Source organism: Rhinopithecus bieti, unplaced genomic scaffold (genome assembly GCF_001698545.2).
Source record: "Rhinopithecus bieti isolate Rb0 unplaced genomic scaffold, ASM169854v2 scaffold_1012, whole genome shotgun sequence".
Classification (NCBI taxonomy): Eukaryota; Metazoa; Chordata; class Mammalia; order Primates; family Cercopithecidae; genus Rhinopithecus; species Rhinopithecus bieti.
The window spans coordinates 2,643,184-2,649,149 of record NW_016803312.1 but is presented as its reverse complement, the minus strand read 5'-3'; positions in this window follow the sequence as shown (position 1 = coordinate 2,649,149).

Sequence of the window (5,966 nt, the reverse complement as noted above, 5' to 3'; positions counted from 1 at the left end):
AAAAAAAAAAAAAAAAGAAACTAAAAAAAAAAATTAAAAAATAAAAAGGAGTAGAAAAAATAAATGTTGCACATTCATATAACAGAATACTAGAGAGCAGTTAAAATTATGAAGCAACTCTAAATGTATCAGCATAAAGGAATCTTAAAACAATGTTAAGGAAGCTGTTTAATGAGTTTGGAGTTTCAATTTAGGATGATGAAAAAGTCCTGGAGATGGGTGATGGTGATGGTAGCACAACAGTGTGAATATACTTAATGCTACTGAACTGTACACTTAACATAGTTAAAATGGTAATTTTTTCTTTTCTTTCTTTTTTTTTTTTTTTGAGATGGAGTTTCACTCTCGTTGCCTAGGCTGGAGTGCAGTGGCGTGATCTTGGCTCACTGCAACCTCTGCCCCCCAGGTTCAAGTGATTCTCCTGCCTCAGCCTCCCGAGTAGCTGGGATTACAGGTGTGCACCACCACACCAGGCTAATTTTGTATTTTTAGTAGAGACGGAGTTTCTCCATGTTGGTCAGGCTGGTCTCAAACTCCCGACCTCAGGTGATCTGCCTGCCTCGGCCTCCCAAAGTGCTGGGATAACACGCATGAACCACCATGCCCGGCCTAAAATGGTAAATTTTATGCTGTGTATATTTTACTATAATAAAAAAGCATAGTGTTAAGTGAACAGAACAAGTGCAAGATAAAATGCATTATAAGATGCCGTTCGTGAAATTTGAAAACACTGAATAATACTACTACTACATACTTACTGAATGTGTTTACCTATGACCAGAATGAGAAGGAGTCACATAAAATGCTGGATATTCTGACTTCTGGGAGGGAGGGGAGAAAAGCCAGAAGTGGAGGTTATGCTTGAAGTCTATAACTTTTTATTTTTATTTATTTATTTATTTTTTTGAGACAGTGTCTCACTGTGTCACCCAGGCTGGAGTGCAGTGGCGCGATCTTGGCTCACTGCAACCTCCCTCTCCTGGGTTCAAGCGATTCTCCTGCCTCAGCCTCCCGAGCAGCTGGGACCACAGATGCCCGCCACCACGCCCAGCTAATTTTTGTGTTTTTGTGTAGAGATGGGGTTTTGCCATGTTGGTCAGGCTGCTTGAACTCCTGACCTCAGGTGATTTGCCCGTGTTAGTCTCCCAAAATGCTGGGGTTACAGGCGTGAACCACTGCACCTAGTCTACATTTTATTTTATTTTTTTTAAATGAGAAAGGCTAAGCGCCCATGCCTCTAATCCCAGTAGTTTGGGAGGCTGAGTTGGGAGGATTGCTTGAGCTCAGGAGTTCAAGACCAACCTGGGCCAACACAGGAAGACCCCATCATTATTGAAAAAAAAAAAAAAAGGCCGGTCATGGTGGCTCACGCCTGTAATCCCAGCACTTTAGGAGGCCGAGGCGGGTGGATCACAAGGTCAGGAGATTGAGACCATCCTGGCGAACACAGTGAAACCCCGTTTCTACTAAAAATATAAAAAATTAGCCGGGCATGGTGGCGGACTACAGGGTCCCAGCTATTCGAGAGGCTAAGGCAGGAGAATGGTGTGAACCCGGGAGGCGGAGGTTGCAGTGAGCCGAGATCACGCCACTGCACTCCAGCCTGGGTGACAGAGCCAGACTTTGTCTCAAAAAAAAAAAAAAAAAAAAAATAGAAAGTATGTTGAGACCAGGCCTGATGGCTCATGCCTATAATTCCAACACTTTGGGAGGCTGAGGTGGGGAATCACTTGAGTTCAGGAGATCGAGATCCACCTGGGCAACATAGAAAAACCACATCTCTAGAGAAAAATTTAAAAATTAGCTGGACATTGTGGTGTGCACCAATGGTTTCAGCTATCGGAAGGCTGAGGTGGGAGTATCACTTGATCCCAGGAGATCAAGGTTGCAGTGAGGTTGGATTGCACCACTGCACTGCAGCCTGGGTGACAGAGCAAGACCCTGTCTCAAAAAAAAAAAAAAAAAAAAAGGAAGTGTAAAGGACAGAGTGTTGAGACACAGCAATGATATCCTCCCCTGTTTTAGATGGGAAAACACAGAAACTTACCTAAGGTACAGGAGAGAAATAAGTACAGTTTCACAGAACCTAGGGAAAAAGTATGTTTCTGTAAGAATGGAGTTATAAACAGCACCAAAAGCCAAGTAGACAGGTGACTGGCAAAAGGTCGCCGTGACTGTGAGGTTTGTTGTGGAGAATATACACAAAGTTCGTAATCCTGCGAACAAAGAGAACACCTGTGCCTTGCAGGGTCTCCCGTGAAAAGCACCTCTTAGAATTTGAGGCTTGGTTGATATGTGAACTTTGCCACTTGGTTGATTTAGAATGGTGTTTCTCAATCTGGAGACTGCAGACATATTTAGACGAGATCACCTCCCCGCCCTTTGAAAGAGTCTGTGTATTAATCCAGATGAGACCTGTGGGTTTTGTGCAGATCCCCACTCTGGCCGGTAGGAGGCAGCATAACCTAATGCTCTGAGTCAGGATCCTGTTGCTGGAGTCTGATCTGGCCCAGGGGAGGAGGAGCAGCTCATCAGCTCTGTGCTTATGTTTCGTTCTCTACATCCTGCAAAAGGCAGGAATTAACAGAGCTAAACACCCTCAAAACACTAAATGCTGCGGAGGTGCCAGGCACCACTGCAGAAACCACAGCTAAAGATAACACTATTCTCTCTGCTGCTCTCTGGCTTTAGGATCAGAAAGCTCAACACTATTTTTTTTTTAATAAATAAATAAATAAACAAATTTATTTTGAGACAGAGGCTGAACTCTGTCTTCAACTTTTGTTTTAGATTCAGGATGTACATGTTCAGGTTTAGTATATTTCCATGATCCCGAGGTTCGGGGTACGATTGATCCTATCACCCAGGTACTGAGCATAGCACACAATAGGTAGTTTTTCAGCCATTGTCTCCTTGCTTCCTCCTTCCTTTCCCCCTTTTGGAGTCCCTAGTGTCTACTGTTCCCATCTTTATGTCCATGTGTACCCAACGTTCAGCTCCCACTTATAAGCAAGGACATGCAGTATTTGATTTTCTATTTCTGTGTTAATTTGCTTAGGATAATGGCCTCCAGATGCAAACTTGTTGCTGCAAAGGACATCAGTGTGTTCTTTTTTATGGTTTTATAGTATTCCATGGTGTATATATACCACATTTTCTTTATTCAATCTACTGTTGATGGGTACCTAGATGATCCCACGTCAAAATTTTACATTCAGCTGTGGCTCACATATTTCTATTGGACAGAGATTATATTTCGATTGGACAAAGCTGCTCTGAGCTGTTAATATGCTGAAGTGTGTTGTGTATCTCTAAGAAGAGGTCATAGTAGGAAGGCAGGGTTTGCAAACACATATGACTACAGAACCATCTTTCACATAATACCTGCTTATCTATTTATTCTCCTTTATGGGGTTTCAAAACAAAGTCATGTCCATTAATTCCCTTGATCTGCTTGGAATCCCATTTAGTGCATGTCTACCCGGAAGTACGCTTCACAAAGAAGTTAATTTTTTTTTTTTTTTTGCGTCAGAGTCTCACTCTGTCACCCAGGCTGGAGTGCAATGGCGCGATCTCAGCTTACTGCAACCTCCACCTCCCAGGTTCAAACAATTCTCCTGCCTAAGCCTCCCAAGTAACTGGGATTGCAGGTGCCCGCCACCATGCCTGGCTAATTTTTGTATTTTTTTTTTGTTTGTTTTTTGGAGACAGGGTCTCACTCTGTCACCCAGGCTGGAGTGCAGTGGCACGATCTCGGCTCACTGCAACCTCTGCCTCCTGGGTTCAAGTGATTCTCATGCCTCAGCCTCCCGAGTAGCTGGAATTACAGGCACCCACCACCACGCCCAGCTCATTTTTTTTTTGGATTTTTAGTAGAGATGGGGTTTCACTATGTTGGCCAGACTGGTCTTGAACTCTGACCTCAAATGATCCGTCCACCTCGGCCTCCCAAAGTGCTGGATTACAGGTGTGAACCTCTGTGCCTGGCCTAATTTTTGTATTTTTAATAGAGAGGGGTTTCATAATATTGGCCAGAATGGTCTCTTGGCCAGGCTGGTCTCGAACTCCTGACCTCGTGATCTGCCTGCCTCGGCCTCCCAAAGTGCTGAGATTACAGGCATGAGCCATCGTGCTTGGCCTAGAAATTAATTTATTGAAACAAATCAATGGAGGCTCTGCAAAGAAGCCCCTCATTGTTCTGATAGGTGTAACATGAAGACCGGCAGAAGCATCCTTCATGTAGGTATCCAATGCGCAAGCGGTTTCAGCAAAACCGAAATGAAAGTTTATTTTGTCATTTCATTGTATCCCAGAGAATCATAGAAATTGAGATTTGAAAGGTATCTAATCCAATACCCCCAAGTCATATTCTTGATTAGGAACCAAACACCCAGCTGCCAATACTATGGCAAATGTTTATTGAACGTCCACTATGCTCCAGGCACTTGTTTTATATTCACCAACAAACTTACCAAGCTGATTCTATAATGATCGGTACAATTTTTTAGGTATTAGTAAGATGAGAGAGGTTGGACCACATTTTGAGATGACACAGCTGGAGGGAGGTGCTAGCATGCTTCTCCACTATGCTCTGCTGCCGCTAGGAAGTGAAGAGACTTGCAAACATATCAGATATTTTAATAATATTCCAGCCATTACAAATAGCAATATACAGTGTTTGCACTAGACCAATGACAGTTGTAATACAGTCAAAAGAGTAATCATTTTAACCAGTTTCAGAGTACTAAGACTATGATGTGGAAATGAAAAAACTGCCAGGCTCAGTGGCTCATGCCTTTAATCCCAGCATTTCTGGAGGCCAGGGTGGGAGGATCACTTGAGGCCAGGAGTTCAAGACCAGCCTGGACAACATAGCAAGACCTCATCTCTACAGAAAAAAATTTAAAATTAGCAAGGCATGCAGTGTGCGCCTGTGATCCTAACTACTCAGGAGGCTGACCTGGGAGGATGGCTTGAGTGCAGGAAGTCGAGGCTGTAGTGACCTATGGTGGGGCCACTGCACTCCAGCCTGGCAGCCTGGGTGACAGAGCGAGGCCAGTTTCTAACAGAAAAATATTGAAAAAAATAAAAGAAAAAGTCTTGGGTGGGGCGTGGTGGCTCACACCTGTAATCCCAGTACTTTGGGAGGCCAAGGTGGGCGGATCACTTGAAACCAGGAGTTCAAGACCAGCCTGGCCAGCATGGTGAAACTGTGTCTCCATTAAAAATACAAAAATTACCCAGTCATGGTGGTGGGCACCTGTAATCCCAGCTACTCGGGAGGCTGAGGCAGGAAAATTGCTTGAACCCGGGAGGCAGAGGTTGCAGCGAGCTGAGATCGCGCCACTGCACTCCAGCTCTGGTGACAGAGCGAGACTCCATCTCAAAAAAAAAAAAAAAAAAAAGTTGAAATTTAAGAAATACTTGCAGTATTAAAATAAAATGTTCTAATAGCCACATTGAAAAAGTAAAAAGAAACAGATGAAATTCGTTTTAATAATATACGTTATTTAGCCCACTACACTCCAAATAGTCTCATTTCAACATGTAACTAACATTTTTTAAATGATTAAAAGTGTCTCATTAGGCCTTTTAAATATAATGCAAATTTTACACCTAAGAGCACATCTCAAGTGCTCAGTAGCTATATGTGCCTAGTGGCTACTGTGCTGGATGGCATAGGCTCAGAGATTCCATATTGCAAGGAAACCCCAAACAGAACCTGAGAAGTCACCAAGAGAAATGAGTAGAGGACGCAACTGGGTTAATACAAAGGCCGAGATGTTAGAAGACAGCCTGTCCAGGAAAAGGCTTAGCTGACAGCACAGTTAGGTTAGATTGAAATGGACTCTGTTGCCGGGCGCAGTGGCTCACGCCTGTGATCCCAGCACTTTGGGAGGCCGAGGCGGGCGGATCACGAGGTCAAGAGATCAAGAACATCCTGGCCAACATGGCGAAACCCTGTC